The sequence below is a fragment of the Hippocampus comes genome, unplaced genomic scaffold (assembly GCF_001891065.2).
Source record: "Hippocampus comes isolate QL1 unplaced genomic scaffold, H_comes_QL1_v1.1 scaffold319, whole genome shotgun sequence".
In the NCBI taxonomy this organism is placed as follows: Eukaryota; Metazoa; Chordata; class Actinopteri; order Syngnathiformes; family Syngnathidae; genus Hippocampus; species Hippocampus comes.
Window position 1 is genome coordinate 350,190 of NW_017806090.1, and position 11,623 is coordinate 361,812.

Consider the following 11,623-nt stretch of genomic DNA (forward strand, 5'->3'; position numbering starts at 1 on the left):
CAACCTGAAAGCAAATCTATTCTTTCAATTTGAATTTTTCACCAGAAATCTTTCATTTGTTAAAAAAAAAAAAAACGAAAAAAAAACACATTTGATTCGGCCAAAACTCTACTATTTAAACAAAGTGTATTTCATGGGCGTGTTCAGGGGTGGGGGCTTCTTTTTCAATGATTTAGCCATGATGTTTACTCCTTTTCACGCTTAGCAGTAATTGCTGCAAATACTTAACCAGTTTCTAGATGCCAGCTTGCCATCAAAGAGTGTCTTCAGCATCAAAGAGCACCTCTATTAAAAATGTATACTGAACCAGACATACGGTTTTATTTTTATTTTTATTTTATTTTCAAAGCCAGCTGCTGCATATGCGGCCTGTCGCATGTTTGCTGTCATCATTATGTTATAGAATGATAGACAAGTGAACTTTTCAAGGTCTTTGATCCTCTGGAATGAATCATTGACGACAGAATCAACAAACAGGCAACAAAAAGGTTACTGAGGTTTCTCTGTTTGCCTTTTGAAGCAAAACCGCTGGGATTCACAGTCCGTTTACTAGGAATATGTTGGATTTCATATGCCAGCGGCTGAGGAGGATGTATTTCGAAAGCAATAGAGGTCTTCCACGGGTGTAGAACAAAAAACAAAAATATCAGGAGTTTGGAATTTTTAAAACTGAAAATCTGCCCCTTTTTAAAAATTTTATTTGATTTGTAAAAATGTTTAAACAGATTTTTTATCAACCTCATTTCATCTTACAATTGGTCCTGCCTGTTGATTTGGTTTTCAAAATTAATGAAATTTTTTTCAATTGCTCACTTGAAATTTTGCAATTGATCATTTGAAATGTCATAATTTACCTTTTGACTTTTCTTTGACATATTAGAAACATTTTTGTGGATTTCTTTAAAATAATGATATTTTTAAATTATAATTCTTTTAACTTTAAGAGCGAAAATGTGCAAACGTTGACATAAATTTTTTTGATTTATTATTTTTCAACTTTAATTCATCTTTTTTTATATTGTATTTATTAAACATGAAATCTAATGAACGATTCAGGGACTTTGGTTTAAAAAAAAAAAAAACAACAACAACAATTCTACGGTTATTTTTTTTGTGCATTTGTGTATTTTATTTCCTCGGATGCATACTGCACCAATTCAACAAACAGGCAAATGGGTCTTTTAGCGAGACACAAAGGCGCTTTTCCCTTTGACAACTTGTGTGAAACAAGAACATTCCTTGGATGACAAGGCAAACAGTTGTCGCAAATTAACCTTTTTGATGGGGTCTCGCACTCGCCACACTATCAAGGCCTTTCATTTGTCAAGAAAAAAAGTAATTTCAGACATCCATACAGATTATTTATATTTCCTCCCCAATAAAATATATAGACTCGAAAGCCTTTATTGCCATTGAAAGGTGCAGATACAACGAAATTGAAATATGTACGCCCTTCGTCTCCCGTGAAGCCCCTGGCCAATCCCCACTGTCATTTCCACCAACACTTTTGTGTGCAAACGCACTAATGGACAAATTTAGCACATCAAAAGGGGATTCAATTTTCTTTTCAATCACGCCGCTTCGGAAGAATAGCACATCAACAATCAGGGGGCCATTAATGGGGCGGAGCCATTCGGGCCGGAGCGTGTTTGCCACCGGAGCCCGGCGGAGATGGTGCTTAGCTGACAATTTGATGGTCGGGGAAATGTGTCAAAGAGCAAGCGCACGCACAGAAAAGAGCTAAGTTTGGTTGTTAGCCAAAACAGCAGGACCAAGAGAGAGAGAGGTGTGTGTACACAGTCTGTCAGGTGGTGTAAAATGCAGAGTTAAATACAGTTTTGTGCGTGGTCATAAACGTTATGTCGAGATGCCGCTTAAAATTCTAGCGGAGTTTATTAGTTTCACACAGTTGACCTCTAATTTATATTAAGCAGAGAAGACATCTTTCGCGACAATTGGCATTCGATTAGACCAGTGTGTTGCCGCTTCACGACGATGTTTATGTTCTGGCGACTTATGAATCATCTGCATTGTTTCTTTCTCCAAAATAAATTTCTTTTTAATCTTGTAACTCCGTTTTCACTCGACGTTTTAGCATATATATAGAACAGTAAAATTGTTTAACCCTTTTAGGGACAGCGGCGTCAGGTTACAGGGGGCGTGAAAGGGTTAATGTTGTTCGAAAAATGCCTTTGTAGAAATAAAAGGCTTCCCCTCTAATCCATGAGCAGCGGATTTAAGTAAATACTGTACAGTAAATGTGGTCATAGTTGGAGTTCACAGGGCAAGAACTGTGTTCATGAAGCATCCAGACCTATGGTTCTTCACCTGGGTTCGGTGAATCGGTCTCAGGGGTTCGACGAAGCCTCTGCCATGGAGAGTAAGACACACCAACATGTCAATTAGTTATGACACGCCCGCTTGGCCATCACTGGCTGCAGATGATCACATGACATTGCTTGTCCAAATCAGTGCTGTGGGAAATTTAGTTCACTTAGTGGTCAACGTGTGACTGTCGTGATAGTAGTAGTTTACAATTTAAAAAAAAAAAAGGATACTTCTCTCTTGAAATTTTATTTAGGTTTTTTCAGTTTTAAATAAATGCGTTTTTTTAAAATATCTTGAATTTGTAAAAAAAAAAAAAAAAAAAAAAAAAATATATTTTTCCCTCATGAAGCAGGCACATAGTAGTTCTTCATTTATTAAATATGTATCGACGGGTCTGTGACCTTGGCTCGGGCTTCATTTCAAGTTGAAAAAAAAAAAAAAAAAAAGCAAGAATGTCTGCAATTACCTACTCTTAATTACATATTCACTTTGAACACACTGCCAGTGCTGCCCTCCAGTGCACTCGCTTTAAAATAATTATTTTTAAAAAACATCATCTGTCAAGTGGCGTGTGCGTTTAGTATCCACTTGTCCTCACAGGAGCCATATGCTTACTGCTCTTAGAACTTCCTTTCAATGCAAAAAAATAAAGTTATTGAATTCTTGCCGGCATCGCTGACATCGCCATTGTGCACACGCATGTAAATGCATAAGCACCGGTGAGGAACAAGGGTCATCTGGCACACACACACACACGCACACACACACACACACACACACACACACACACACACACACACACACACACACACACACACACACACACACACACACACAACTTTCTTTGGTCTTAATTAAAAAAAAGTTATTATTCATTTTATATGGTTGACAAGTGTCTCATTTTCACAGACAGATTACCGGTATGCGAACTGGCTTGAATATCACCGCGTCATTCGAATCTCGACGAATCTTTTGAAAATTCAACCCCAAAAGAATGCTTCACTTAGCGACATGATATTCTGGGAAGCACACCTGTCACGAGTAGATTCACATTAACATCTCAAACAGACATGACCGGTTTGAAGAGGCCATTTTAAGGTAGACGGGCAATGCTAACTTTTGAAACATTTGAGATTTTGGCGTTGCATTTGAGGCAAGAATGACGGTGAAATTTAACGACTCGCCATTGTTTCAGTCGTACACTCCAGAGGATTTGAAAAAGTGAGTCCTTGATATGAGTTTCACTTAGCATTATGACATTTAGTCGAAAGATCTATTTTGGGAAGACCCACAAAAAACATCTCAAGAAGCCATACCTGAAAATACACAGGAAGGGTTTAGGGCCTTATTTGGCCATTTGGAGGGGTCTTCCAAAGAAAAACTTGACAGCTTTTTTTTCCAATTGCTAACAAATTTGAAGCACATAAAATATATATTAGACAGATGATTGTTACAAAATGTCAATACATTTAAATTCACATCATTTCGTGTGGCTGAAACATGGAGGAAACGTTTGGTCGGCATATTTTTTCTGAGTAGAAACATGGGGGGAAAAAAGAATCAAGGTTCAGATAAACACAGGCCAGCTAATTTGCTTTGAAGCAAACATTTTACGCTCTAGTTGACCATTTTCAGGTGTCCTTCAAAAGCTGACTTGTCATAGATATTTATTTCATCCTATTGTTATTAAATTCTAATATGGAGTACTAGACAAATGGACAAGGCAAAATTTTGGAACGATTTGAGTTTTTGTCATTCCTCTCTGTGCCGCCGGGCAACAAACATTGACCAATTGACAGTGGTTTGAGTAGTACACGAAATGGTTAGAAAATTGAGACGCCAATTTCACTTAGCGATATGAATGTCGCTAAGTTGAATGCATATCATCAGCAGACCCACAAAAAAAGTCTCAAAAAAGACACAGGGAGTCTTGCGTTTTGATTGAGGATGTTGTTTCGGGAGTTTGAACATTTCCGTTTCCTCCATATATTGCTATTTAACCCTTTCAAGGACAGCGGTTACTCGAGCGGACCGCTTATCATATTACGAGGTTACGGGGTGTATGAAAGAGTTAATATAACAAATGCACACCTATGTAATGTGGCTCGTTTCAAGCTAACAAGAAATACAGAAAAACTAATTGAATCCTACACCCTAGTTGTCTACAGGCAAAATAATCTCTTCACAAGTCCTCAGAGAGGTCAGCAATTCTGTGTGTTCGTGCGTGCGTGTGCGCACACAAAGCCTAAATGGAGAAGGCGTGCTGTAGCGGCACGTTAATGGTTAGCGGGCCCCAGTGGACCAGTGGGGGGAGAGGCGCTTGGGTGTGTGTGTGCGCTTGTGCGTACCCGCATGTGTGTGTCTGTGTCACATTAAAATTAAAGAAATGTCGCTTAAATGAACACCGCTGTTTTGATATGATGGCTTTGGAAAAAAAAGAGACAGTGAAGGGAGAAAGTTCAATTGAAGTGAGTTTAAACGAACGTGTTTCACCAGTTATCGTTGGCCCGACGTGTAGAATACAAAACGTAGATTTGTTGGCTGTCAGACAAAATCTCTGGGATGAGTTTGCGTTGGTAAGAATCCTTGGATATTTCTCAAATGACCCTTATATGGAAGCTTCGATCCAAAATTGATGGCTTTCTGTGTGTTTTAGTGCATGGTTGCTCGCGACTTTTTTTGTGATTCTACTCATGAAAGACGCGACTACCAAAAAACACTGCTAAGTAAAATGAGGGGCTAAATTTTCCCAAAAAGCTGGAGTGCCTCACTGAACCACGTGCCTCATCGCTCCATGTTCCACCCCTGTGCAATGATGAACACTCAAAAATGTTTTGCTCTTTTTTTTTTTTTTCCCCCACTCGTAAGTCTAGTAGAAGTTCAAAGTTGGAAGCAATCCGACAAATCGTGTTGGATTAATGTCTTTTTCAAAGATGCCCAAAAAGTGTCCTCAAATAGTCACTTCAAAGCAATACAGCAGACATTCCATGTCTTTTCCGGCATGGCTTCTTGACAATTTTTTTTTGTCTACTCATGATAGATATACTCATAAAATTTTAGGTTGTAAAGTGAAACTAGCTTCGGTGGCTCATATTTCCTAAAAAAAAAATAGGAAGGTTTGTAGCGACACCACTCGAGTGAAGCGCGCCTCAGCAGTCGATAGTCCGCTCACTCCGCTGCTCTCTGCTGTGCGTGCGTCAGTGCGAACATGTACGCACGCGCGCGTTTTTTGGTTTCGACCAATCAGCGCCGACGCAACTGACGTCACAGATGAACGAAGCTTTGAACAACGACAACAGCTAAATTAGCCTAGCCGACACGACGCTCGAAAAGTCAGACAGGTAATCTGTGTTTTTTCCGTTTTTGCCCAAATACAGTATTTATTTTTTTTACTACAATAACTATCTTGTCCACGCCGTCTTTGTTCGTTCCACTGGGATTTAGCAAGTATGTTTATAAAGAGACGAAAATCTCTAGGTTCACCACTGAACCGACAGCTTTCACCATCTTGCTCAGCTCACATGCACTGACAAAAACTCAATATTTTCACCGTTCATCGTGCAAAATTTGCCATCTGTCTCGTATACCTGATTCAAATTTGAGAACAATGGGACAAAATATCTTAAGACAAAGTTGTATTTGAAGGAACCCCGATAATGGCCAAAACCTAACAGGTCAAATCAAACCAAAATGGCTGTCTTTTTGGGCATGATTGCTTGAGATTTTTTTTTTTTTTTTGGTGGGTCTAGTCATGATAGACACATCTTATGCACTGTTGTTATGGATGTAAATATTGTCATACATACAGTGTGCACTGCATTCAAGGCGCTCCCTCTTTCGCAATTCATCACATGGCTGCAGAGTGAAGCACCTCACCACACACACACACACGCACGCACGCACACGCACTTGCACGCCCATAAACACTTTCACACTTTTAAAAAATGGGCTTAATAAAAAGCGCCTTTGAAAGCAACAAGACTGCGGTTGCTCAAATTTTAATCACTGCATTTCATTAATTCATTCCTTTTTCCACAAGCACGCTCGTTCCAAAAGCGGCACGAATGAGCTCGGAGTTACTTCACACTCCAAATGTTGTTTGCAATGTTTACTTTCTTTATCTTTTTTTTTTTTTTTTCCCATTTACAGCCCACAAATAAATAAATAAAAACAAATCAACGCAAGTTCGTGAAAGAGTTTTGGCTCAAGGACGTTATAAGATTAAAAAACAAATAAACAAAAAAAAAACCGATACACGCGCGGCATCCCGCTGCCCAAGCGTCCGCTTGAACGCATCGTGGCGCATTCAAGCTGCAAGGCAATTGGATGTAAGTCCATAGAGAGAAATGTTTTTGTTTGAGGACGTTGAAAGCACCACTCAACTCATTGTTAATTTTTATTTTGGTCCGCGTTGTCCATGCAAACATCTAAAAATGTTTCTTTTACCAGTCGGGTGGGAAAATAAAGAGAGCTGAGCCTTTTGAACAAACAAACAGTAGCACCTAGCAAGACGTTTGAAGTCTCGCTCTTTCGTTTAGGGTGGCATGGGAAACACACGGATGCTAATGCTAATTTTCAACAATCTTACAATACACACAACAAATATAAGACATTACGCACTGCTGTTTTGGCAATAGTCTTACGCGTTGCTTGGAAAATCCCTGATGCGAATGTAATTTATATTTATTTTTTGCTAGATTGCTGGATACTAATTCGACAAATGCGAGGAACTCTAACTCATTCCCAAAATACTCTTCTGTAGCATTGCAAAGAAAAGTTTCAGTGCGAAACAGTCTTGAGGGTATTACGTACAAATCCACAAATTTACGACAACTGAAACACGATTACTTCGACCCTTTGCAGCAAATTAAACTAATATGACGAGCTAGATCAACACCATACCAAACAATTTTGATGAAAACGTTCCAGTTTGATCTTAGAAGACACATAAAAAAAAAAAATGCACGTATTGAAAACGTTAACGGGTCTAAGATGTTGAATGAAAATAAAAATCACAATTGCTAAGCCTAATTTGTCAGAGACAGTTCCCAGCAAATAAAACAAATGGAATAAATCCCACATGAATGACATTATCACAAAGTGAATCAAAGTGTTTCTTGAAGACAGGTTTTAAGGGTTAGATGGTAAAATCCATCAATGCTATTTTTTTTTTAAATTTCTGATTAAAAGCGGGCAGCCCGGTAGTCGAGTGGTTAGCACGTCGACGTCACAGTGCAGAGGTACCGGGTTCAATTCCAGCTCCGGCCTTCCTGTGTGGAGTTTGCATGTTCTCCCCGTGCTCGCGTGGGTTTTCTCCGGGTCCTCCGGTTTCCTCCCAAATTCCAAAAACATGCACGGCAGGCTGATTGAACACTCAAAATTGTCCCTAGATGTGAGTGTGAGAGCAGTTGTTTGTCTATTTGTGCCCTGCAATTGGCTGGCAACCGGTTCAGGGTGTCCCCCGCCTATTGCCCTAAGATAGGCTCCAGCACACCCCGCGACCCTTGTGAGGGTAAACGGATCAGAAAATGGATGGATGGTAAAACGTGTTCCTGTCACTAGCGTGCTGGTATTTTTATTGAACACGATTCAGCCTGTTATTTTGTTCCTATTTGTGCCGTGAACATGGATCAAGACGGACGACAATGGAGGCGGTGGGTGCGCGCCAGGAAACCCAAGGTTGGCGAGCTGAGCGAGCGAGAAATAGGGGAGAAAAAATGCTTTTGATCAACTTGCTCTCACGGTCATGGTCAAAGACAGCGGCGTCATGAAAAGAAAAAAAAAGAAAAGAACCTGTTTGGTGGTGCGCCACCAATACATTCTGCACAAAAGACATATTTGATCACAAAGAGCAGACACACACACACATTCACATTGTGTAAGCGTGTGGCCTGAGGGGCAAAAGACAAAGCCAAGAAAAACAAAAAGGACAGAGAAGAAGAAGAAGAAGATTGTGTCTCCAAGGAGAACAACGCTAGTGGCGGAAATGTAGTTTTGTTTCCCTGCCAGTTGCCGCCACAAAAGGACAAGTTTCGCACTGGAGCACTCACAATTCTGTTTGGGTCGCTTCTTCAAAACTTCCTTTCAAAGCCACGCTGCGCCACCACAATATAATCATGCTGTCTGGAAATAATAAATGGATATGAAACGACACCAAAAAAGAGTAAGAGAAAATAGACAAAGAGAAAAATACTGGAAAAAGAAATTCAAAAATACTAGATGGCACACGGTGGGGAACAGAGTGATACCAAGCAGAAAATACAAACTGTTCAACAACAAAAATGACAGCTGTGACAACAATATAAAAACAATATTAGAACAAAAATACACACATACTGGAAAATGTAAAAATATTTGCAAAAAATTTGAATACCTGAAAAAAAACTGTCAAATATTGCAAAAAAAGGCAAAAATATAAAACCAAAAATGTATGAACAATGACGAATACATTAAAAAAATGTCATCAGGAAAAAACGAGAAAAATACTGGTCAAAATGTATTAAAATCTTGGGGAAAATATGAAAAATACACACAAAAAATTTAAAATGCAAGATATGATGGGGGGAAAAAAACAGAACTACAATAAAGAATTTCACAAAATTATTTGAAAACAATACATTCTAAAAGATATCAATAATAGGAAAAATACCAAAAATTTTGGGGGAAACAAAAATAGCCAGATAATACAAGAAAACAAAATCTTCAGAAAATATCCCCAAAATATTTTATACCTTAAATGCACAAATACTTCTACAAATGCAAAAATACACGATTAGACTGTATTACTGAAATGTTCACCAAAAATGGCACTGAAAAAAAAAATACTGCTATTCACATATGCTGCTTTCCATCATTTTTGGTTGCAGCCTTGCATCACAGCACTGATGCTGCTGCTTACTTGCCATAGCGAGAAGTGAAGCTCCCAGCAGCCATCTTGCATTGCCGCTCGCTAATCATGCCAAAAACGAATACCTTGATTTCTCTACAGCATTTTCACATTTTTTTTCCTCAACATTTTTCATGAAAATGGCTAATGTGGGGAAACCGACCTACAAAATTTCCCCCCAAAAAACAAAACAAAAAAACCCTGTCATTACAGCGGGACAAGGTGTTAGGTGAGAGTTCACTGAAGTATCACACACACATTGCAAGCGCTACACGGGTCACCCAAACTCTTTTTGTTTTATTCATGTTTGCTGCAGGGTAGAAAACCGGAATATCTCTTCATTTTATCAGACAGATGCTATCATGCAAGATTGAGAGCTGCTTGTTTTATTACGTGTGTTGCGTACAATTGTCCCTTTTAAATAATAATGAGAATAAAAAGGCAATTTAACAAATGCCAGTAGCACATATGATCATGACACATATGAATGGAAATCCACATGAAGAAGATGAACTCTCCATGTCATGCGAAACACAAGCGATGGCAATAATTCATGCATGCAGTCATCATTAAAAAAAAAACTTTGCTGCCCAGGGAATTGAATTGTAAAGATATAGTTCGTATGTAGTTATGCAAATACAGTGGTTTGTATGACTGTAACATTACAACTTTATATCGTAAATTTCATAACAATGTAAACTCTGAAATACATTAATTAACATTCTGACTCTTTTTTTTTCGGAAAGCACAAACTTCATCCATATAAAATTACAACGTTATCATTGGTATACTGTGATTTTAATCTCGTAATAATTTGACATTTTATGTATATACACGATTATCTAACCTCCCGCCAATTTCGCCCATTTCCGGATTTAACAGACTTAAATAGTTGCAATAGACTGGACACTACTTTCTGTTCATTGACTCCAAGGTCCACTGGTTCTGGGTCCGTTAAATTGAGCTTCCACTATATAAACAATATAAATAAATAGGATAAGTGACATGGACTCACAAAAATGTGTCCTGATTTCAACACACACACACACACGTTTAATCTCGTAATAATTTGACATTTTATGTATATACACGATTATCTAACCTCCCGCCAATTTCGCCCATTTCCGGATTTAACAGACTTAAATAGTTGCAATAGACTGGACACTACTTTCTGTTCATTGACTCCAAGGTCCACTGGTTCTGGGTCCGTTAAATTGAGCTTCCACTATATAAACAATATAAATAAATAGGATAAGTGACATGGACTCACAAAAATGTGTCCTGATTTCAACACACACACACACACACGCACACACACACACACACACACACACACACACACACACACACACACACACATAAATGTCTCTACATCCATTCGCATAGTTTTGTCCGGTGGTTCAGTCAAGGAATGTTTACCACTTCTTGAGCAGTCAGCGTTGGATGCGTATTATTAGCATGTTAGCGTCACACAAAGCTCTCTTCCATGTTGGAGCACAGGAGGAAGGAGTCGACCAAGCGCGGTTTGATCAATTGCTGATGATCTGCCGCTTCGATGCTGTCCGGGCACACTGAGGCCAGCCTCCTCAAGGCCGCCTGCACACAAAGATTCCAAAATATTAGGTATACGTGTACAATACAAACCTATGGACTTTCCAAATGTAACATGGTCGCTTCAAACCAAAATGAATTCTCTTTTCAATTTCGTCCATTGGGTTTCCTTTAGACAAATTAGTAATATGCCCCCTACAGGTAATTTTTTGACAAATTTCCTTGTCAGAGTTTGTCAAGTATCCAAGTGCTGGAATTTCTACAAAATGGCTGCTTCCAACCAAAATGGCTGCCTTTCTGTTCAATTTCTTCCACGGCGTCTTTGAGAGTTTTTTCATTCTTCCTGTATGCTGAATTTCATGTCGGTCGAAATTATTGTTGGGGTTAATAAACCTGAGTAGTTCATGGTTCAGAGTTGCGTTGCCTCCAAATGCACAAATGATTTACAAATTTGATACGTTGAATGCGCCAAAAAAATTAAAGAACGATGTTATGTTGGTGTTGTGATGTATGATGTATGTTGGAGAGCGCAACTTAACCCTCAGCCGAATGCCACAAATTGTGAGGTTGAGGGCAAGCCCAATGAACTTGCCGGCCACCACAACGCCCTCCTCGTGATGATCATAAATGTATATCCATGATATGCGCACATTTTAACATGTGAACTACTTCCTGGAGAGGAATATTAAGAAAAGAAAAAAATCATTAATACCTTACAATAAAGGGGAAAACAATTGAATACTATTTTGAATGAAGGCGGTGCACTGAAAAAAGAAATTGAGAGCTCACACACACACACACACACACACACACACACACACACACACACACACACACACACACACACACACACACACC